Source organism: Acomys minous (assembly GCF_964271855.1).
Source record: "Acomys minous genome assembly, chromosome: 16".
Taxonomy (NCBI): Eukaryota; Metazoa; Chordata; class Mammalia; order Rodentia; family Muridae; genus Acomys; species Acomys minous.
The window spans coordinates 93,725,616-93,750,203 of NC_140498.1; the positions used below are offsets into that span (position 1 = coordinate 93,725,616).

The 24,588-nt window shown below is 52.8% G+C and overlaps 1 long non-coding RNA gene across 1 annotated transcript; it reads right to left on the reverse strand.

The window, feature by feature from the left end:
- Nucleotides 1-20,718: 20,718 nt before the first annotated feature.
- LOC311587306 lies at nucleotides 20,719-24,206 on the reverse strand. Its single transcript, XR_014775818.1, has 2 exons — nucleotides 22,615-24,206; nucleotides 20,719-22,124 (listed from the first exon to the last, which is right to left on the reverse strand). It is a non-coding gene; the product is annotated as an uncharacterized lncRNA (long non-coding RNA).
- Nucleotides 24,207-24,588: the final 382 nt, after the last annotated feature.

A 24,588-nucleotide genomic window follows, 5' to 3' on the forward strand; every position in this document is an offset into this window, starting at 1 on the left:
CAGCTGAACCAGAGCCGGAGTGGGAAGAGGCACCTACCATGTGGTGCAAATTAAGCCACTCAAGGGGCAGAGAAAAGGCAACACAACGGCCTGCTGGCCTGTGCTCAGGTCTCAGTCAGAAACCACGGGGCCTGGGCAAGGGACCACCCGTTCTTCTCAGATGGCTCCTGGCTTATTTACTGGAATGCCCCTCTGCTTATCTATTCTTCTCAGAGTATAAAGCATAATAGATTGAGTGCACATGAACCCTGAGGAAAAATGACTGGTGCTTCCTGGCTACGCCTGAGCAGCCACTACTACAGGTTGGGGGAGAGCCAGATAGATGTGTGAGGCTGTTGCCTCTAGCCAGAAAACTCCGGGGGCCGTTTGCTAAGTTCAGGGTTCACGTGGCCATGGTATTGTGAAGATCCCCAGGAGGAGCTGCCGTCATCCCTGTGGCCCCCACATCAGCCCTGTGGGACATTATGTATTGGACAGTCCATGAGGTGACTGGCCCAGAGTCACATAGGTCTCATGGACCAGGTAGAAAGAATGTGCTTGGCTCCTCGGGTCATAGAACATCAGCCAGAGTCCACAGTGATGCTGTGGATACCCTCACTCTTTTTCCCAGATTTCCTCACCCCACAGAGGCTGTGAAGGGGGAGTAGACCTCCCCGCAAAGGAGCGCTTGGCCAAAAGAATGGCTTGGAACAGATCCAGACTCCTGCCTTTGCATTGCAGTCCTGCACCAAAAGCTAGGGCTTTTTCCCCCCTCAAAAAGACAAAACTTAAAGGAGAGAAGAGTCTACTCCAGCCCTGCCCCCTCTTCCTAAGAATTTTCCTCATCAGCTGCAAGGGTGAGCCACCTGAGGGACCATTGGTGTCCCTGGCTCCTCTGTGACTCAAAACTCAAGCCTTCTAAAAGCTGTCCCATGGCCCCACCACAGTGACTTTGCCTGGCTTCGCTGGGCAGCCGTCCGTGCACTGTTAATGTTGGTTACTGGGGACAAAGTAGCTCCGTGGCTGGTGGTTTCCTGGCAGTGAAGGAAGCTGTCAGGAACCTGTGTGGTCTCTACTGACCTGACAGACACTTCATGTGAGAAGCCTGGTGAGACCTGGCAGCGTCTGCACCTGCTCTGAAGATGCTCCTTCCTGCTGCCTCCTGAGCACCTGAACTCCCTCGGGAACGCTCCTCCCGCCTCCGCCCTGCACAGCCAGGGGCAGAGCACCAGCTCCTCTGTGAAGGTCCCTCCATAGCCATCGGCACCGCACTCTAGGTGTCTTCTGAACCATACAGGCCCTGCCATTGACACATCCCTCTGCCATCAAATGTCGCCTACCTGCTATTGGATGGCGGTGTCCCTCTAGGGCAGTCCTGGCAGCACCCCAAAGCAGGGGTTGGGTCCTCACCCAACCTGTGGGCGTCCCAGTCTGACATCCCCTATCTCTCTTTTCCGAAGGTCTCGGAGTCTAAACCGCTCTTAGTAGTGTCAGGTTCCGGCAAGTCTATCCGGCTATGTTAGGGCTGGAATTCAGCTTTCCTGCGGTGTTGGTTGCTGAGGTGGCCCCAAGAATGTTGTGTCCTGGGAAGAAAAGAGGGCAGGCTTCCCTTCAGATCTACACTCAGGAACAATGTTGAGAAGCTAGCCCGTTTTCTATGTGGAAACTGAAAATGTAACTTTTTGGGTAGATCCCAGAGGAGTGGCTCCCTGGGCCTGAGGTTCGCCTCCCAGAAATTTACACTAGATATAGAACAGACACAGGAGGGACTTTAAATACGGAAGAATCAAATGCAATATTAATACCCCAAATTGTCCACTGAACATGGCCAATCTAACTAGCCGGAACCTTATTTTACAGAGAGGAGAGGCCACGCAGCCGGGTGGCTGTGCGTGCCAGGGATGCAGGCCACGGACCGCTCAGGTGTCCTGATCTCATTATAGGAGTTTGGAGCAGGACCGATGGTGCGGCGTGCCAGGGCGATGCAGTGACCGGGGAGGTGGAGGCTGGCCAGGAGACTCTGCAGTTCCAGAAGGCTCCTCAGATATCCCGCTCGCTACTCACAGCCAGCAGCCACCGGGCCCGCCTCATGTCCTCAGCTAAGGAGGTTGTGTGTGGGAAGTACACGGCTCTCCTTGCATCAGTGAGGTTGCCTGGGCTTCCCACTGGGTAGGCTTCAGGGATAGCGCTGGCAGCGAGCCTGAAGCAGAGGAAAGGGCATTCTTAAGGACCCTGAAAAAGCTGAGTCTTAAGTCCCTAAGTCTCTGGGGAGTAGGAGGCCTGTCGATCCTGGGGGGAGCCATGCAGTGCCCCTTCATGCCTACCCTCCACAGGGGCCATCCTGAAGCCCCCACTTAGCCATAGGTTGGCATTTCACATCTCCCCAGTAGTGATGCGCTGCACCTCTGGTATCCCCACCCAGCTTGCCTGCCTGTCGCTGTAGCTACAAACGAGTCCCTAGGCTGGAGGAGGATTTCTCAGGACATGCATTCACTTCATGAATTTTCCTAAGATCTTGATCTTTCCCACCTGGCCGTAGACAAAGCAGCCACCTGGCTCTTTCATCACACTCTCGGGCTCCCTCCTCCTGGCTCCGCCCATCCTTTGTGTCCCGCATGGGAGGCTGCGGAGAAGCACATTACAGAACCGCCTTCCAGGGCGGAACACACTCACATCCAGAACACCCAGTGCCTCAGGCGCTTCTCCAGAACCTTTACATAGATGCTGACACCTCCCAGCTGTCATGCCCCTGTCCCCATGAAGAACCGCTGCCTGGCTGTGAAGGGGTGCTCCTACTCGGTGTTGTAGTCTGGTGTCAGAAACCGGGGCGCTGCGTGGCAGGGGCCTGAGGGGCTCCGCGGAGACACTGAGCTCACTGCGTTCCCAGGATGTCAAGTGTCTGGGTGGACCAGATCCTTCATGATGAGAGTCATAAATGTGAGAAACAGGAACTAGGAGTGGGGACTCCCATCTAAGAGGAGGAAAGGGTAGGGCAGAGGAAGCCCGCGCACACGCGGACTGGCCCTTTCTGAGTCTTCACTGCTGCCAAGTGATCGTCTGAACCTTAGGAGCAATAGCGCTGATGAGGTGGCCGTGGGGACCAAGAGCAGGGTGGGGTGGGGGAGAGAACTCAGGGCTCTGCCGCTCTGTGGGCTGTGCTATTCCACGCGGTTTAACCCAGGGCACTATCAATTTCCCCTCGTGTCTGCAGTCCTCAGTGAGGGCCTGTGTTAGACCCCGCTCCCCCCTCCCCCCCACCCCCGCTACTAAGGTTGCAGTCCTTCATGACCGGAAGGCCATGAGCTTGGGGAAATGGAGGGCCCCCTCTTCTCGGCCTGACCTGGGGAGACCAAATCCCCACACCTCCTACCCCAGGAATGTCAAGTAGTCCTCAGGGGAATGACAGGTCCAAATTCCCTTTCTCCCCATAAGCAAGCACCTGGGAATGCCAGGTTGCCTCCCCATGCTAATGAGGTATCTCAGTACCTTAGCCGCTCAGCCAATGACCTTTGCCCACCCTGGATATCACTCCCCTTTTCCCAAAGTTCTATATGACCATCCTTCACGGTGAAAAAAAACCCCAGAAAACCAAACTGATTTACCTCCTGGAAGCTGGTAACAGTGCCGTGCTCTCGTGGGGCTTTGGAACTCCCCGTCTGTCACCCCATTCCATTTTCCCATGTGGACAGACACTGACAGTCCTCTGGGGCAGGGAGGGTCACAGACGTGGGCGCCTTCACTGTGCAGTGGGGGGACGGGTGGATGGATGGTCTCTGATCTCTGTATTTCCCCATCCGTCCAGCTCCTCAGCTGTGACCAGGAAAGGATGGCTGTTGTCATCCTGTCTGTCTGAGAGGCTCTCAGGCTCACTCATGTCCTTTCTCCTTGATTGCATCCGTGGCCTTTCTCCTTGTCTAGGATGTCCAGTCCCAGGTATCTGTAACAGAGCATAGGGGACATAGACACCCTCCTCCCCTGGCCATCACTGGGGCCATTTCTAAGTCTGGAGCCCTCACTATGCATGGGTTGTAGGATATAGTGAATCCCACCTTGAGTAACTGAGTAGCTGCTTAGCATGAACTTGGGTACTCAGACAATTTTGAATTTTCCTATCAACCCCACACACGTCCAGACCACGAAGACACTAAATGTAGCAGTGTCTGCAACGTCTCCAAAGTCCCTCAAGTCTGTGGTTAGGACTTGGAGGTGGACATGCACGAGAGACAGGGACCCGCCACCACATTTGCACCACACACTAAATAGAATGAACAGGAAGTGCAGCTGGAAAGACTCACGTCAGAGGAGAAACAGGCATGCCTGGAGTCCAGGGGCATGATAGCTGTCGAGAGCTGTGGTCCTTGGAGGGCGTGGCCGTCTGCATCTGCTGCCTGCAGCCTCCTTTCCCGGGTCTCTCGGGTGGATGCAGATTCCAGGCTCATCCTTGGGTGAGTGGGGGGCTGAGACAAGCCAGGGTCACACACTTTGACGTCAGTCCTCAGCTTTGCCCTGCACTCTCGAGCCCTGATCCCCGGAGCGGGCAGACTTGAGGGTGCCGTGTGGAGATTCCCACTCACCCACCTGGCAGCTGCTGGAACGTCGTCCCCACGGTCAAGGCTGAGCCCGAGAGAATCCTGTCCTATGGGAGTCTCTCCGATGAGTCACACCCAAAACAAAACCCAAGCCCTGTGCTACAAACAGGACCCAGGGCTTTGAAGAATCCCTAGGACAAAGGAAAGATGTGGCCTCCTAGGAAAGCTCCTGTCTAAATAGCAGAGCAGAGAAGGATGCTGACAATCTGAGAACATCAGCCCGAGGCACGTGGCCCCTGTGACAGGGTCACTGAAGCACTCTTCCCTTTCCTTCTGAGGCAGAGGCCCCTCCCCTTCCTCAGTCTCTGAAGCAGAGGGTCCATGCACACTGGACTGCTCTGGGCGCAGTCTCCTGTGAGGCCCCACCTCTAGGCTTGGGCCTGAGTGACGTCACCCATTGTGGTCAGAATCGTACCTGGCCTGTCAGCAGTCTGACCTCTGGAAGGAACCACAGGCTCGTGGTTCTAGGAAGTTCTAAACTTTAGCGTTCCAGCTCTGGTCCTGGAGCATCACCCCCGGTCAGCTGCTCTTTCCTCTGGGTTTTCAGAGCCTCCCTGGGGTCCTGTAGAGTCAGAGGCTTCAGCAAGACACTGATCACTCTTGATCTCATTGGGAGTTGGAAACCCTCAAATGAAAGACAAGAGCTGCAATCATCACCCCTCAAATCTACCCTCCTGTTTCCCCTGGGCCCCAAGTCCTCCACGTGAGAGTCTTGGCAGCATTGAATTCCAACTGTGACGGACGCATTTTAGGCTCAGTGAGTTCAGGGTGCAGACTCGATGGACCCTGAGGGAAGGTGAGATTACAAGCTTGAGGGCATCCTGTGACTGTCCTCTGCTTTGGCATTGTGGATTTAGGTAGCCAACGGCACTTAAAAGGTGGTTGGTGTGATCATGGGATTGGATGTGTGCTTGAGTTTTGATTAACTGGAAGTTGGGTAATGACTAAATTATGTCCAAGCAGGACATCGGGTAGTGAGCGCTCAGCTAGATGGCCGAGAGCTAGAGTTGAATGATGAACTAGATGTGGCCGCTCTCTCGGTGCTCCAGGCGGAGGACTAGCCCCCTGCACGGGCGCACTCGTGCGTTCCCTAGTGCTCCTGAGGCAAATGCCCATCTGTGTAGCTGGTCTTTGCTATTTTGTGGGTTCTTCTTTCTTTCACCTCTTTCTCCACCCCCTTTTCTTCTACCCTTTCAGCCCCCCTAACACTAGATAAGAGAGAGAGAAAAAAAGGCTAGAGAGGAAAGGAAAGAGATCCCCGAATAAAGTCGGGAGTAGGAAAGGGAATGGCATTATCATTAGACTGCTTCCTGATGAGAAGAGGTGTCCAGTTCCTTGGGGGCGAGTTTGATCTTTGCTTGACAGGATATTTAATTTATTTTTTTGTTGTTGTTGATTTCTCTTTGAGCATGACTACTTAGCAAACCTCAACCACCAATCACCAACCAACCAACCAACCAACCAACTACCCACCCTGCCTCTTGGGTCCCTAGCGTTCATAGACCTTCTGAAACATTCCCAGTATTCCGAATGTCACACAGTCACAGATACTATCTGCAGCTGGTAAAAACATGCCCCTGCCAGAGCATGAGGCAAATCATAGTCAGCTGCTGCAAAGCAGCCCCATAGCCCCATACCTGGGATTAAAATAAAGACATATCCTCATACTATTGCTGTTTTTTAAAAAAAGAAACCAAAGTTTTAAAGTTGTCACTACACATCTGTGCTTCTTTGGGACAGTAGAACAATAAGGTCAGCGTCCAGGCCCAGAAGACTTCCCAGCAGGGCCACGTTTTAACAGAGGCGTGAAGCCAGGCCCTGAAAACTCTGTCTAGATACGACCAGAGCTGCGGGAGCTGGGGATGAGGGTGGGGGAAAGCATGCAGCTGTGTGTGGTAGCCCTGTCTCTTGATCCTGAGCTTGCTGCTGAGCCCCAGCAGTTACTTCTGACCTCTACGTGAGGCCCCAACGGGCTTGAGTAGGTGAAGTATGAACTGCCCCACATCTGAGAGAGATCCTTACACGTGAGTGGTCAGCAGATACTCTTGGGGCCTAAGCAAGCTGCCCAGGGCTGAGCCCAGGCAAGGGGTGGGTTATGAGGAAGAGATGAGACCCGCCCAGCAAGGACCATGTAGGGCCCACATCCTTCCACCCACGAGTAGGACACGGGATTAGGAACGACGGCCCTAAGTCATTCCAGAGACGATGCCAGTGTGATATTGTCTGGACCACACAAGAGACCACGGGACCAGCCGCTACCACTGATGACCGCACCCTACACTGGAGCCCAATGTAGAATGACCACAGCTACCCTGGGGCAATTGTGTCACACTGTCTAGTTTAAAGGTGCGCAGTGGAGCCCACCCAAAGGCCGGCTAGCAGCTGGCTTATAGAAGCAGGTGGAAAACAGGAAGCGATCCCTGTCCGAGTCCTGTGGATACCTCGCTCTGTGGTCTCCCGAGTTGGTCCTGAACCTGGGTCTGTCTTCTGTCTTCCAGTCTGGGTCTAGAGACAAGAGGCCTGAGTCCTGGTCTTTGCCTCTTCCCACCTCCCACACAGCAAAGAGTCCTACATGTCACGATAGCTGGAGAGGGAATGGCGCAGGAAGTAACTCCGTCTCCTTGAGATCAGATGTCTGTACTATGTAGTCCTCAGCTCACTCAGGACACGCGTGTCTTGCTTGTTCTCTCTTGGGTGAGCACAAAAACAATCGCTGTGTAGACAGCTGTGGCTGATGGCGGGGGAGGGGCCAGGTCTAGCTAACTAGTGTGACCCCCTCCCCCTCCCCCCTCTCCTCCCAGTTCTCGCTCTGAGCCAGTCTCCTCCGCGGAAGGCGTCCTGGGGCGCTTGGTCATGTAGTTCTTTCTCCCTGGCATTTTGTCACAGCAAACCCCCTTCAAGTGCCTCTGGGCAGCTGTCCTGGAGATGGGGGACATGCTGGGGCAGTCTCACTATGACAATCTCGCTCCTGGGAGGTGAATTGACGGTGGGACATTTTTCAGTTGTGCGGTCTTTCCAAATTCCCAAATCCAGAATTACCCTCAAGCCCAGAATTGCCCCCATTTTTGTACACACATTTGCATAAGCAAATTGCTTGACTGGATTCCTTGGGAAGGCCTTCGGATACAGTCTGAAGCCATTTCGTGCTAAGTCGGACAGGACCATAGCTGGGATGCTCCTCGCCCGTGCCTGAGCTTATCTCTGCACCCGGGATGCGCGGCCGCCTCCCTTCTCCTAGGATGCTCAGGCCTTGACTAAGACCTCTCGCTTCTTGCTTCTCTCACTGCTCCTTGTGGCTTGCGGAGCAGGAGCGCTGTGTAATAACCAGCGCCCGTGGCGGCAGACGGATTGCCCACCTGAGGAGCGCGAGGGCCTGGCAGCTAGTTGGCTGTCTTCCAAAGAGAACGACTTGACCTCTGTGGAGAGAGCCAAAGGGAGGCTGTCGGAACTGTGCAGACCCCCCCCCCTTCTAAGTCCCCACTAGACCCGCATGCGGCATGTGTCTTATCACTGAGGGGGGCGTCTCACTGCAAAGGGAAGCTTGGCCCAAGCACTGTGATATAAAGGTGGGTTAGGATTCTATCGGATGCCTCCTCTAGCTGCAAGGCTTGGGGCATGTGGACAGGACCAGGGCGGAAGCACCAATGGGTGCTGGCAAAAGAGCCCTTGAGCTGACACGCTGAAGAGACAGGATTCTGGCATTGCTGTGGACTGTCTGTAGTGTGAAGGGATGGTCACAGGAATGAAGGCTGACCTGATGTCTCATGATTACAGATGTGCTCTCCCAGGAGGTGGAGGCAGGGGGGAAAAAAAGACGAGGGACTTAGGTCACGGGGTTAACCAGCAGCCCCGGTCCCCATGCTCTGCACACAGTACACACATCCCACGTTCTCAAACCTTCCTTTCTCATACTTGAACAGTCACGAGTTTGTTTTGTGTGAGCAAGCTGCATTCTATGTGGGGAATGGGGTCGGGGTGGGGACCACTCAGAGGTGGCTCACCATCCAGTTCAGTTACTGACCATGAGCAGCAGTCTTTAGAAACTGAAGACGAGCCGGGCGTGGTGGCACATGCCTGTAATCCTAGCACTTAGGAGGCAGAGGCAGGTGGATCGCTGTGAGTTCGAGGCCAGCCTGGTCTACAAAGTGACTCCAGGACAGCCAAGGCTAACACAGAGAGAACATGTCTCAAAAAACCAAAAAAAAAAAAAAAAAAAAAAAAGAAACTGAAGACGTTTTCCTGGGTGGTGGTGGTCTTTAGAAACCAGGGACATTTCCCTGGGTGGTGGCAGTCTTTAGAAACCAGAGATGTTTTCCCGGGTGGTGGCGGTCCTTTTCCTTTGCCATCGCACCTGGTTGTTGGAGCTGTGTGGGGACAGAAGCGACACATACGTAGACTGCAGTTTGTCATGACACTTAGCAGTGAAGTGCAAGGCGAAGTGTATCTGGTGTCTGAAACTTGTTCCTGTCCTAACTTCTAGACTGAAAGGACTTCCTTCGTTATGTTCATGAGGTGACTCTCTGTTGTCCCTCCCCCACCCCCACCCGAGACAGTTTATGGACAGAGTAGTGAAAGGCCAACCACAGGGTGAGATGGCTGTTGACTGAGCAAGCTGGCCTCCAGGGAGGGTTCCATGGCCAATCACGCCTACACGATGAGACTGGGGCAGAAAAGGCTGTGGGGGTCTGTGTTAGCTGCTCCAGTGTCTGACAGAAGTGACTCGAGGCGAGGAGAGGGTTACTTGGGCTCCTGCCATCAGCAGCTGTTAGTCTATGATGACATGGTGGCTGGATTGGCTCCTGTCCGTGGCTGTGGGACATGAGGCAGCTGGCCAGACTGTGGGAGAAACGGAGAGCAAGAGAGTGCAAAGAGGGCCATTCTATAACTTTGAAAAGCCACCCCTGCCTCCTTGTCCCAGTGACTCAGCTCCATCCTGCAGCCATGACCCCTGCCCTAAAGGTTCTGAGGCACCAGCTGCGAATCCAGTGCCCAGTGAGCCTGTGATGGGCTGGGGTGTGTGGGTGACTGATGAGCTGGGGGGTGGTACCCCACCTCCCCATGCACCCCCTCATCACCCATGTGTCTCTTCTTGCTCCTCTGTGTGGCTTCTACTGCCTCCGCCTTAGTAAGAACTGGTACAGCCAGTGTGAAGGCTGGGTGGACGAGCGAGTCCCGAACTGTCGCTGGTGTTGGACAGAAGGGTGTCTTATGCTCGACTTTGCCCTCAGCTTGTGGCCCCACACACTTATTTTGCCTGGATGGTGATGTCAGAGCCACACTTCGGGACCAGGGCTAGAGATGGAGTCATTTTGTGTTGGGGAACACGATTCCTGGGGACACCCTGACCTCAGGAAACATGTGGTTTGGGAAGGAAAGGCGTGAGAGAGTGAGGGAGAAAGGCCCTTTGGCTCCGGAGTGGCCACTGGACCAACACAGTCCAGAGCTTGGTGACTTGTCCCTAAGGTTGAAATCTACCAGTGGAGTCAGGGGGAGGCGGGGGCTCAGGCGCCTGAGGCTTAGGAAATACAAAAGTGCAATATGCAATCTCCTGGCTAGGCCTGTCTGTGAGAGCTAAAACTAAAATTCACAAAGATGAGCATGAGTCCGGCCCTTGATGCTAGCCAGGCCAAGCGCACACTCACTGATGCAGACAGCAACAATGGGCTCAGAGCTGTCCATAAGGGGACCTCTGCTGGGTGGCAGAGGGCGCCTGCTCAGGACATAGGGTCTCCCCAAAGGGAGCACAGGTGCTCAGAGACAGACAGACAGGCAGAGTTGACAGCGGAGGGTGGTCTCCAGGGACGGCCTCCTTCAGAAGCTCCCTGAGGGAGGAGCCGGGAGGGGAAGCCTTATGCTTAGTGACCCAGGGGGCTGTGACTTTGTGAGTGCCACAGTGGGGGACACAAGTTTGGGTTGACGCAGGACTCATAGAGCAAGTATGGATCTCTCTCTCTCTCTCTCTCTCTCTCTCTCTCTCTCTCTCTCTCTCTCATTCTCTCTCTACACACACACATTCACACACACACACTCACACACACACACTCACACACACACACTCTACACACACACACTCTACACACTCTACAGTCACAACCGGGACACAACACAGCTAATTCTGAATGTAACAGCAAACCAATAAGATGACTGAAGGCCACTGTTTGTATTGGTGACACTGGCACTGGCCAGAGTCCCACTGTCACTATCAAGAAAAGGCATCAGTTGAAGGAGGCATGGTGAGCCACACGTATGAAGCGGCTGAGTTAGAAACCTAATGGAAAGCCATATCCAGCCAGTGAAAGACACCTTTGGGATGCCGTCCATGACATGAAGTTTGTTTACACTGTTGAAATGACCCACAGTCATCAAAAACGAAACAAGCCACCAGCTCCGTCATTGGACAGGACTGTTGGCCGGCCCTGACTGTCAGGGTTGCGGAGGCCCTGGGTGGGCTTTATGCTGGTGGCCAGTTTATGATCCTGTCTGCATAACACAGGCAGCTAAAACTGTGTCAGCACTCGGCAGGCCCTCCAGGGGGCAAGCATTTGCACTTAGAAGGAAGATTGCACCCATAGGAGTCTGCAAGCCAGGGTGTGCTGTGTGATGGCTGTCGGATGATATGGTGAAACAGACACACAGCTACCTGAGAGAGGGGTGTGTGGGGAGCCAACGGCAGGCTTGTCTCTCAAAGTCCTTTCCAGGGGGGGGGGCTGTGGGGTTGGGCTCTCCTCCTCCAAACAGCTGCACCTAGAAACTAGCCTTACCCAGCCGGGATGAGGGCTTTCCTGCAGCCACATAGATGAAGCCCCTCAACCCCCGTTTATTCTCCTCGGGCTTGTGTACATATAGCTCCACCACCAGGCCATGTGGGTGCACGCAGAGTTGGCGGTTGGCATGGAGCAGTTGGAGGATGTGAAACAGCCCAGCCAGGATGGTCTCCTGCACCCAGGCCACTGCTGGATGTACCAAGAGGGCACTTGCTTGACTCAGACGACAGTCACTCTTGACACGTGTCAAAGAAATAATCCCACCGGAGCCTAGCTTAGTAAACCAATAGATTTATTGGGAGGTTTTTAGAGGAGTGTAGGTGAGGGATACGTACCTGAAGATAGGTGACTCAAAGACATCTATGCCACCAAAAAGCACCACCCTACCCCACCCCTACATACTCCATAACTATATGAGTCACTGTCCTCCCCAGCCTGGCACAGTAGAGTGCCTGTCTCACACAGATGGGATGCTAGAGTCCAGAGAGAGAGGCGGTGACACAGCTAAGGTCTTAGAAGCTGTTTCACTTTACCGACCCAGCCGGAAGCATGCAGGAAGACTGGAATTAGGGGGGGCCGGGCAGGGGTCTCCCTGGGCTGAGTGAGGGCGGGCTGCGCACGGGTGGAGGAACGCTTCCCTCAGGGGCTGCAAGTGCTTTGCTGGTTCACATCTCCAATCCTGGAAGCGCCTCCAGAGTAGCCTTGTGTCCCCCCCACCCCACCCGACATTGTTCCACAGGAAAATGAGGCTCCCAGGGGATGAAGTCAGGCACCCAAGCTCAAGGGAGAGAGATATGTGGTCCCAGCCCCAGATCTATTTGGTTCAGGAGAGAGGACACAGCTGCCAGACAAGGGATATACTGTATGCCTGAGGGAAGGAGCCCAGTCGTCTCGCTGGCCCAGCAGCTGAGAGGGCCACAGAGCCACTGCTCTTCCACATTTAGCACTTCCGGCAGCAGACATTGCAGGCACAGCCCCTAGAGTCAGCTTGCGCATGGCATCAGAGGGGTGCCCAGGGCATGAAGTGACCCCGGCCTGCATCCAGGAACCCCCCACCCCCCACGAAGAACCCTCCTGTCTTCCCCCGGGACACTTCTGGCGGTGGCTTAGCCTGGTGCCTGAACACCCCTTACTCTCTTCCCCTTGGTCCCATCACTCTGAGAGTGTAGGTCCTGTACACCACCCCAGCCCACACGGAGGGGGCACACACGGCCTACACTTACCATCACCTTCTGCTTCTGGCATGTGCCTGGTGCCCCTGTGCGCCTCAGCCCCATCTGGAGTTTACCTCAGACACATTCGCCCCGGTCTCTGATTCACCCAGGGGTGCTTGGCAAGTCTTAGGGCCCAACAGGAAGAAGAAATGATGTCCCTGGCTTAGGTAGCCACCTTTGCCAGTGCCTGCCCCATGCCACCATGCACCACCAGGCACGCAGACGCCGCACATGCTGACTCCAGAGAGCCTGCAACGCCACACAGCCCAGAGCTTCCGCACAGATGGCTTCAGGATGTCTTGGCTCTGTCTCGCCCTCCCTTTCCTTCCTCTGTTGTGAGTGGACTTGGCTCCACCCTCATTGTAACTCAAAGTGAAGCCTTCGATTCTCCCATGGTGGGGCTGTCATGGCAGCACCTGGCCCGGGGGGAACCTCTGCCTGCCCAGCTCTGTGTCCACTCACTCTTTTGGTTTGTGTATATAATTCACAAGGTGAGTCATCTTCCAAGGAAGAGGCTGGTGTTTCTTATCCCCATTTTACAGATATGAAAGCTGAGGTTGTGAGTGGGTGATAGTGACCGACGGGGTTTGTCCCTGCGTCCCCTCGGGCCAGTCTGGTGCCCCTACTCTCTTGTTGCTCAGCAATATCCAAGTCTGAAGACCCCCTCACAGAGCCCAGAAGGGAACCCTGGTTTAGAAATCAAATCGTGAGATTTTAAAAACCAGCGAGGGCTGTGTGGGAAGAATGTTCTAGCAGAGGTCCGGGAAGCTAGGGCCCAGGTTTCCACAGACTCCTAGCAAACCAGTGTAATGGCAATGGCTGGGACAGGGGGTGGGAGGGGCCCCGGCCACGGTGAGAGTTGTCGTCATCATCAGGAAGCTGAGCCTGAGCATAAGGGCACTGGGGCATGGAGGAGCTCGAGACTCCATGGGGCCTGTGTGCCCGGACTTTACAAAGAGTCAACTACAGATCAGTTCCTCAGCCACCCAGTGTCATTTCAAGTGCTCATCAGCTACGTGTGTGTCTACCGTAGAGGACGGCACGCCTGTGGGCACCGGCACCAACACAGGCAGCATCTCAAAGTGTGTCAGATGCACTGTGTTAGGGACAGCACTCGAGGTTTGGGTGGAAAGCATTTTGGAGAGAAACAAAGAAGACAGTGGGCATGGATGGGCTCACGTGACTCGGTGAGGTGGGCGGTGGGCGACCAGTGCCAGCATGGCGGCTGGCACTCAGCCAGCGTCCTGGGAAATGGAAGAAGGTGAAGCTCCATATATTTCCAGGTACTCACCCCTCTAAGTGACACCCAATTGTCAACGTCCTCCATGGCTTGAGAGGTCAGTAGAATATGGCCAAGGACACAGAGGGACTTTCAAGGCTGGGTCAGGAAGGCACTGCGGCTTCCCCCTCCGTCTCTTGATCCAGTTTCCAGTGGCTGAGGCTGGTTCGGGTTTTGTGTCTTTCAACCCTTTCCTGCTGTGCGCATGCCAGGCTCTGCTCCGGGCTCCCGCCACGTGAGTTGGCCTGCTCCATATTTCACATGACACTTTCAAACTTAGTTTGTTTTGATTCCACAATTTTCACATTCTGATGAATCTCACAGTGCGTATGGGCTTTCCTGCTGTCTGGCTAGGTGCATTTAGAGCTGAGAATATGCTTTCTGTGTCTGCGTTGCTTTCACAGACGTGCTGGTCAGGGCAGCGCTGATGCCACGGGCATTCCTGGGGGATGTTTCGTGTGCTCTTGATGCTCGCTGCAGCGTTGTCATTGCCGATGGGAGGCAGGTGACAGGTGGGGCTTTGTCTGTCGCAAGGTTCTCCTGCCTGCCTTCTGCACTTACCAGTAAGAGGGAATGGCCCAGTCTCTAGCTGTAGTACAGATTTTGTTCATTTCTGGACCTGGTTTTGCCTTTACAATATGAGACTCTCACATCAGGGAGCCGAGGGGTGTGGATACTGGGGACAGAATGACTTTGAGGACTGGCCTACTGAGCTAAAGGTGACCCCGTCTGCCCACAGTCGTTTTCCTCACTGTGATGGCTGCTTTGTTTGATGGATTTGCAACGGCTTGGCCTATTTTTGATTTGTGTGAGCAAAACATGTGCCTTTCTCCACCCCTTTCCCTTTATCTTGTGTTTTCGCGTTGAAAGTCGGCCTTTTTTGCACACAACGTGGCTAGGTCTCATTGCTATTTAATCCATGGTGCTAGTCTCTGACTTCTAACTGGTACGTTTGGGCCACTCCCAGTTAAGAGATTGCTGAAAGGGGAGGGGGCTCCTTCCACTTGGCGGGACAAACGGCCCTTAGCTACACTCCACAGTCACATAGTTTTGAAAAGCAGGACAGGCTCAGAATGACAGAGAGATTCACAGGAACCCTGTTGGAGCAAGCTGACTTTTAGGCTGAGTCTTGAAGACTGTACTATAATGAACCTTAACTGCTGAGGGAACGGGGAGGACTGTGGGCGCCATCCAAGCCGCCATTTTATATGAAGGAAAGGGCTGCTGTTATGACTGGAAGCCGCTCTGTCATGTTTTATGGGTAACGGGCTGGAGCGAGGCTGGGCCTGAGGGAGGGGACAGCAGTAGGCTGGCCAGGGAGTGGGTCACTATGATGTGAATTGGAGAACTCAGGGAGAGCACAGAAGGGGGTCAGGTGCCACTGCCCGGTAGAAGGGACACTGGGACACGGTGCTGTGCCTGAGGCCCTGAGATGCCAAGTGTCTTGGTCCTTCCCTGCAGAGAGAGGTGGGGCGTGGGGGTGGGAAGAGCTGACAAGCTCAGGGCAGGTGTGGCCAGTGTGGGTCCTGTGATGCAGGCCTTACTAGGAGCAGATTGAGCAGGGAGTCGGGCTGAGGGCAGGGAGGCTGCAGATGGGCTGGAAGGGGCTGTGGGAGGGAAGGAGAGGGCAGGGCAGCCATGCTTGCTTCCAGACACGAGATGCAGCAGCTTTCCAAGGCCCCTAGCACAGGCCTCCCTCCCCCCAGCTGCCCTGCGATGCTTATGCTGGAGAGGAAGCACGGGAGCCTGGGCAGGCAGAGGGGACAGCAGGAAAGCCTGTGGCAACGGGCGCTAGCACGTCTGGTCATCCGCAGTAACTCTAAGACCCAGTCTCAGGAGATGGCAAGAGACAGAATCTCCTCATCCATGTGTGAGCAGAGGAATCTCCCATTTTCACCCCTAGACCTTTGTCCCATGTGTGCCAGAGAAACCCAGGGTGCCCTGCCTTTCTTCCTAGAGGACACTGGGCACCAGCCTGGGTAGGGATGAGCCTCCTCCTTCCTCTGAAGTGGCAGAAACCCTTGGGTGGAGTTGTGTGACTCTGGATGGAAGTACACTGCGGGTCAGGGCTCACGGACGGGGTCTGGAACTCTGGTTAGAGCTGTCTTCAGAGCTTTGTTACAGAGCCCCTGCCTCGGGCGGGGGAGATCATTGATCAGAGGGGCTTAAACGCCGAGCTGCCACCCCTATTGAACCGGAACTCCTCTCTGATTGTCTGCTGCCCCACTGGCAGAGGTGTTTGCTGGCTCAGTGGTCCCTTCCTGAGTTCTCCCAGGACTCCGAATGCAGTTTTCTTTATGCCAAGGGTTTTGGACACACCTGGGTATGCAGAGTGCAAACCTACAAACTCTCTCACCTCTGCCAGAGATGATAGGGTCAGTAAACAGCACACTGGGTTGTGAGGTGGACTCACCAATGCGGGGGAGAGGGGACCTTAGAATCCATCAGGAACCCAGAAAGGAATCCAAGGTGGTGTCTAGACTGACAAGCCACGCAATGTCACTGGATCCTGGAGATGCCCTATGAACTGGAACAGGGGCAGCGCGGGATCACAACCACCCCAGGATAGCTGAGGTCCACACGCATGCTCAGGGCAGCTAGCTCTTTTTTACTGGTCCTTGTATCCTAGAGCCTGGGCAGGTCAGGAGGACAAAGGGTGACCAGGATATTTAATGGATAGTTTGGAAGTTTGCTGTAAAGAACTGGCTTCTACCTTCTCTTTCACCTGCTTGTCATTGGGCTTGACAACGCATGGCCCATGGTTGGAACAAATATTTGCAATGTGTGAGCAGAGAAGTGGTAGGTGGGCACAGAATGTGCTGTCCATGCACACGTGCGCCTGCGCGCGCGTGCGCGCGCGCACACATACACACACACACACACACACACACACACACACATACCCCACTGGAGTAAGAGGCCAGGGCGACTGCAGATCTTCTCTCTTAGCCTTGGGGAGGGGAGGGGATCAGTCCCCTCCCCCCAGGGCCCTGATCTAGAGCAAGACTGGGCCCTTCTTCTCTGCCCCAGCCCCAGAGCTGTCAGCACCATCCAGGAGCAGTGAGCCCAGCAGAGGGCCAGCTGCTGGCTGAGTAGCTCCTGCAGGAGGCAGCAGCCTTGGGGTCAGTGCCTGGGTGTCCTCCTGCCCTCACCCTGAGAAGCCACTGCAGGGTGGGGGCGGGGCACTGAGAGCCAGACAGTGGACACCACTCACGTGCCAGGCAGCTGAGCTGTGGACCTGGGCTGGCTGGGAAGGAGATGCTAACCCTGTGAGCCTGCATGCCCCTGCCTAGGTGTCTGTCCTAAAGCAATAAAGCCTCATGCTCTCACAGAACTCTGTGTGGATGCTCTAGTTCCCTAATCTCCTAGACAGAGGAGCACTGCGCACCCAGCCTTTCTCCAGTGAGTGCCGTTGTGCTCAAGTTGTTCTGGGAACAAGTAAGTGATGCTCTGAGCAGATGCCCCTGGTGGGAAGAAGTGAGCTTCAAATTTCCACTCACGTCCATCTTTCTATGACAGCCTTTAAAACGGCCCCTCTCTCCGAGTATTAGCTGTGCCCTGCCTGGGCCACTAAATGCTTTATGTCATAGCCTATAAATCTGTTCCTTCAAGTTTTCCATTTCCAGACAAGAGAGTCCTCCTGTCTGTCTCTGGGATCTCTCTGGCCTCTCAGGTTTAAGTGTTGTACTCAGCATGTACTGCCATGGCTTCTGTGAGCTCTTACGGGCTTCAGCGACAGGGCACCTAGGCCAAGCTCAGTTGCCTTGCAGTTCTCGCAACTCGGATGCTCCGAAATACTTGTTACTTCGTGTCAAAGCACCTAAAGGGGGAATTAGACATGAGCTCCCATCCCTAACCAAGGAACTCTCTCCACTCAACAGAGGGTCTGAAAGAAAAAATGAGTTTCCTACAGTTTAGTCTCACTGGGTACATTTAAGGGTAGGCCCGATGCCCAGTAGTATATGGCCACCAGAAAATGAACTCAATGGCATTTTTGTAGATTTTTTTTTTGTCTCGTATTTCTTTGGGATGTGTGTGTGTGTGTGTGTGTGTGTGTGTGTGTGTGTGTCTGTGTCTGTGCCTTTCTAGTCTTGTTTGCCTATTAATGTTTTCTTTTGTCTATTTGTTGTTGTAAAAAGCTGTGCAGCAGAGGTTAGAGGTGAGCGGCGGAGCTGTACAGAGGGATGGACCCACACCACACAACGGATCCACTGAAGAGGTTTAATAGAGAGATACAGGAACCATCTCTGGAGACACATGTGGACAGAGAGAGAGAGAGAGAGAGAGAGAGAGAGAGAGAGAGAGAGAGAGAGAGAGAGATATGTAGAGAAGAGTTAGAGAGGTAGAGAGGTAGAGAGAGGTAAAAAGAGAGAGAGCCACATGGAGGGTCTGTTCTTTTATATGGCTCTGGGCAGGGCCACGCCCCCATGGCAGGTAAGCAGTGACATCACAGGTAGGTGGAGTGTCACAGAATCCTAACACCCCTACCTTTTCCTATACTTAAAAATGAGCAACAGTGGATTGTTTTTATATAAGGTAAGTTAAAGTATATAAATGTAGGCAATGGAGAGAAGAAAAAAATCAACAGCAACAAAATGTCCAAATTATATTGTGAAGAGGAAGGAAAAGTTCTGTCCTGAAAGTTCAAGGTGGAGGGCAGGCTATGTCAGCCATGTCCTGTAGCAGATAGGGACTGAGGAGTGCTGGGGGCACCTGGAGCACAGCATTTCAGTCTTTTGTAAATAAGGGGCGAAGTAATCGTCTTAACTACTTCCTGCTGACAGTAGGGTGGAGATAGGGGATTTAAGAGGCTGAAATGTTGGTCAGGTTCTAGAAGAACAGGTTGTAGATTTGATGTCCAGGGTCTGAGAACATCTGCAGCTGGGGAGGGCAGTGCAGGTCCAGCTGGCAGGATTTCTGAGGTTGGACGGAAGCACTTGTGGGCAGCTGCTTTGATGATGTCCCAGATGTAGGAGGTCTGGCAGGATACTGGAACATATATGTGGGCAGAAGACAAAGTTAGTAGGTCAGGGAGAAAATTTCCTTTTAGGTGTACATTTAAAACTCTTGGAAGAGCACAAAGAAAAGGCTTGAGACAGTGTTAACAATGTGGGAAAAATTTTGGGAGAGTAAAGAAAAAGTCTGGATATGGGAGCTTCCTTCCATTTACCCGATTGTTGGCAATAATTAAAACAGTTTACTTTTGGAGATGTCCAAGTTTGGTTGTAGAGGCATGTAAGCTTTAAGGCGGGTGCTCCCAAAAGTGTGTCAGGAAGAACGGACGACTGGTCGTTTCCTATGGGGAGGTGAAGTCAGTAACCCGTCAGGGTGTTCCCAAAAACTGTCAGTGGCCCAAAGGACTGGTGGTGCAGACTAATTGGTAGTTCGTCAGCACTAACTAGCGACCAGCAGCCTAACTCAACCGATGAGCTAGCCACAGCCTAACTCAACAGATGAGTTAGCGACAGGGACGTAGCTACGAGTACACTCGAATTTTTCAGCGGCTGTCACAGAACAGCGGAGAAAGCTACATCAGGAAACTCACCTGACGGAGATGAGCCTAGTTGAGGGTCAGCAAAGAGGTTGGGTACCTCCGCTCCCAATGAACCAGAGAGGTGTCGACAGTCTCTTGGACAGAGGGAAGCGTTTTTGTGACTAGGAAGGGAGAGTTTAGCTGGGGTTGGGTGTAGACGGTGGCAATGAGGCAGTTAGGGAGGGGGGAGCCCCAAAAGCAGGGAAAAGAAGGAATCCCACCCTTAGAGATAGGTGAGAAACTTAGGTTTTGGATTACGGTACTTATCTGGACTCCATTTGACCTGGGAGATGGAGTTCCTGTGGCTTACAAGAATCCTTCTAAGTTCATAAAGGGAGATACATTTCAGACACATTAGCATCACCACTGTTTGAAATCTGTAGTGAAATACACATTGTTAGACATGAACACATTGTAGGAGAAGGGTAGTAGACATACATGGCATAGTCCAGGCTTGGGAAAAGAACTGTATGTTAAGAGCATGGATGCTCTGGGATGAGGTCAGGGAAGGCAGAAGCCCTTTGGTCCTCTGTGGAACAGCAACAAAAGGAAACTTAAAATCTTGGAACTCGGGTAGGATCATATAGCGGAATGGTTTACCATAACTAGATTAATAAATCAGAGCTCCATTGATCAGTCTCAATACTTTGGAGAGTTAATATAACAGCATAGTAACAGGAAGAAATGGAGCACCTGTTTAGACATGTTGACCCTCATAACTTACATTCACCAACTTAAAACACCTTTTTAAAACACCTTGTTGGAAGCTTTAAACAATAGGTGAAATTGACAGTTTGGTCTCCTGCGTATGAAGCGAGCTGGGAAAGTACCTGAAGTCTCCCATGATAGAAGCTGGCAATATGTCTATGTAACCCGAGCATGAATTTAACACAGACCTGGAGCATCACCCTGGACGGCGAGGCTGCTGAATTTAAGAGCCGTCTGTACTCTGCCAGGTCAAGGAGCTTGAAGGCTGGACATGTCCACAGCTCTTGTGCTGGTTGAACCTCCAGTGACCAGGCACAGGGGACAAGCCCGCGTGTGAGCAGTGACATCCACAGGCCAGGCTAGGCTGGGGTTCCAGTGCCCCACTCTGGTTGCAGCAGCTGTGAGACCGGTGTCTCCTCTTGGCTGCCTCTGAAACAGGTCCCTGGCAGAGCTGGCTCAGGGTGGACCCCAGCGGGAAGGGCATGCCCACTTCTATTTTTCTCAGGGGTAGTGACTAAGGCCTGGAGTATAGTTTTTATACCAGAGCCTGTTGGGAAGGCTCCTTTCGGGTTTTAAAGATTTTACCAGTTCTTATATGGGGCTCAGGACACATCTTCAGCCTTTTAATTAAAATGGCAATGAGACCACAGTCTTGTTTATCTTAAGAAAATTTAAATAGACAACTTAGTTTATAGCCTATCAAGTTGCAACGTTAAAAACACAAGTACAGTCCAAAAACACAGTCCATAAAAGAGAACAGAACAGTTTTGTATAACCAATATCACCTTTAGAATCGTAGGCTAAACATGGTTGAAGGCAATGATTGAAAATCTAATATTGTAAACAAGTGAATGCTAATACAGTAGAACATTATAGAATAATTTTAAAAACCGTCTCAAACCCATTAGGCAGGAAGCCGGTAGTTGGATCGTGGTTAGTTGGTGACAGGAGAAATAGTATTTATTTACTTGTCTAGGAATTAGGAAAAGTATAGATTAGAATCAGACATTTGGATCAGGATAAAAACATAGTCAATAAACAATTATATATCCAATAAACAATCACATGATTATTTTACACGGTCGCCCATAACAAAGATGGCAATAAGTCACCAAGTATCTTGAACAGGGGGCAAATTTAAATTTTCAGTAGGCTGTGAGCGGTGGGGCAGGGTTCCTTGGAAGGCTGTGTAGCGGGTCTGTCACCCAGGAAAGTATAGCTGTGGCTGCGGCTATGGGCTTCCTGCAGCAGCGGCAGTGCCACTGCGGCAGAAAAACAGGACTAACTGGATCTAGGCTGGCAGCACGGAGCCAGGAAGGGTCCAGAATGATCAGACCTCTGGGCCTCTCTTGGAATTAAAATAGACTATCTGAGGTTATAGGCGCGCATTCCGGGGGACTTGAATCTGGTGAGAGGAAAGAAGTGTGCAGGAAGCCAGAAGTTTACGACCAATGGAGCCCATCGGTGGGGGTCAGCGAAGAGGACCAGGGTGCCCCCCACTCCCAGTTAGAGAGGGCTAGTTTAATTTTTTTTTTTTTTGAGACAGAGTCTCTATGATATAGTCTTGCTGTCATGGAACTTGCTTGTGCAGACCAGGCTGGCTTTGAACTCACAGAGCTCTACCTGCCTCTGCTTTGAGTGCTGGGGTTAAAGGCGCCCGCCCGCCATGCCTATAGCTGACAGACCCAGCTGCCCTTATATTTGTAGTTGACTGACCAAAGTGCAAACCCTTGAAGAACCCTAACTCCTTCCCCCAGAAGCGGTCAAGTGCCAACAGCTGAGAAGCCTGGGATGGCAAGTCATGGGCTGCTCCATGCAGGCTGGCTTCAGCTTGTGGAGGTCTCGCGTAGGCGCCCACAGCTGCCGTGACTTCCTCCCCGGCCTCCCTCCGCCTGCTCCTCGATGCTTCCTGAGTCTCATTGGGAGGGACTGTGATGAAGGCGTGCATTTGTGGCCGAGCTAGCTCACGCACTTGTCCTCTGCACGCTGACCAATTGTTCGCCTGTGATTTCAGCGTTAACCACCGTCCACTCTCCAAAGAAACTTCTCTGATGGTGTCTGAGGGGGGCAAACCGGTGAGTATGGAGACACAAATTTACCAGCTGTTGCCATTTAGCAAAATCAGAGTGGTAGCTCCGCCCCTGAGGCCTCTGAGCTACCAACCATGAGTTCCTGACCAGACTTACAGCACCAGGTATGGGTCTCCTCCTGTGGCCCAGGCCTTAAATTCAATCGGGGTTGTTGGTCACCCCAATAACTTTTGCACCACTGTTGCACTCAGGGCCGTCTCTTGCTTTATTGCTCATTATTAGTTTGCAGGGTTCACGACTGGCTTAGACTGCTGATGACTCCCTGCCCCCTCCCCGTCCCTCCCCCAGCCCCAGCTGACACAGTACCTTCCGATACTGTGGAAGCCAGCCTCAGCTGACGATTCTTCTGGTAGGATTATTGTAAACAGATTCAGCTTTCCAACTCCTCCATGGTCATTAAAATCTTGCTCTCAGCCAACCCCAGGACACAGTACAGTGTCACTCTGCCCAAAGCTCACCATGAATCAGGTCTCCAAAACCTCCATCTCCTGCACCACAGGGACTTTGTTCCTTGGGCCAGCTGCTACCTGTTTCTCCAGATCTCAAGCACCGACCAGCACCTGTGTAGTCTCTGTTGCAAAGAGTTCAGCTGCTTTAGATCCCAAACGTGAGCGAGTCTGCACAGCTGCCTGAGCTCAGCATCTCTGCCCATCCTTAGCTCATATGGCATGATGTACCCGAAGCATCCACAGGTAGACCAGTCATTTATTTAAAAACCCACCCCTCCCTGGAGTGCCCATAAACCCACGAGAGAACAGAGAGGTTTAACGAGAAGATGTGGCTGAGACTTGAAACTGTGAAGGTAGGGATGTTTTCCTCGTATCCACCCCAACAGTCATGAGAACTCTGCGTGTTCCTGCTGCACCTAAAAGTGACATTTTCCCCAGATTTTGTATGCAGCATGAATTGTGCTTTTTTTTTTTTGCACAATCCCTGACAGATTCCAAGTAAAGACAAGTGCTGAAATATTTGGCACAGATGGAACCATGAGATACAGGGGGTGTGTGTGTGTGTGTGTGTGTGTGTGTGTGTGTGTGTGTGTGTGTGTGTGTGTGTGTGTGTATGTATCTGGATTCACAGAACAAGCACAGGGCTGCATTCCCCTGTTAATAGGGTTGTTCTTCATTGTAGCCTACAACTACCGGAGGTGTGCAATGTGCCCAGAAGGCCGGTATTCTGGATGCCCACGTATTTCCACGGTCATAAAGTAGACAGTGCATTGTGGTCATGGCTGTGGTGGATGCAAAGAGAGTGCAAAGACGAGGATCTGAGCATCCCTTCATGGTGTTGCTTCTTGCAGAGTAATTTGTTGCCCTCATACATCTCGCAGGTCACATGCAGGAATAAGTACAATCAGATTCCTGGAAGAGAGAGGAGAAACACAGATGGTTTGACCTTTGACCTGGGAAAGGGTGAATGGAACGTCTCAGCTCAAAAAGCAGCCAACGGGGACACACAGAGCACGACCTGCCCATGTTTACACAACCGTGGTGACTCGGTGGCCAGTCAACCAAATCAGTGAGCGTCAGGTCTAGTGACAGATCCTGCCTCAGACCACAAAGTGCAGCCACGGATGAAGACACCCGGTACCCACGCCCTGTGTGCGTGCGTGACTCCAGGTCACTGTCTGTCCGCCACTTTCACACTCTGCATCGCCCTCTAGGACCACAGACACGGAAGCTGCAGACCTTAGCCATACCTTTCCAAATACCTACGTGGCACATGGCTTCTTGCCACGGCTGTCAAAAACTCCCCCAACCCGCTAAGGTGTGCCTTGCCCTCCTTTTAGAGGAAAGAGAAGATGCCGAGACCCAGAAAATGACCTTGAAGATTCAAAAGTCACTTGGGAGACTGAGAAAAGCACCGACGCTGGAGACGCCCATGAAGGTCAGAATAAAAGGTCCTTCCAGGAGGAGTGGAAGCCTCTGCCCTTAAACATTCCTCACGCAGTGCTCTAAACACTCTCACCCGCACTAAATTCAAGTGTGTAATGTTTACTGCGTGGCTGATTTCTCTGAAAGATTTTTAGATTAAAAATGATTATTTGAGAATTTCATGTATATTATGTTTATATCATTTCTACCCCTCCTTTCCTCCTCTGTGTTACCTCCTCTCCTCAAATTCAGGACTTCTTGTTCTAAATGTTACACACACACACACACACACACACACACACGTGCACACACACCCACTCACACACATGCACACACACTCACACACGTGCACACACACTCACATACACACACATGCGCGCACACACCCACACACACGTGCACACACACCCACTCACATACACATGCACACACATGTGCACATACACACACTCACACACATGCACACACATGTGCACACCCACCCACTCACACACACGTGCACACACACGTGCACACACACCCACTCACACACGTGCACAACACCCTACTTAGTCCATC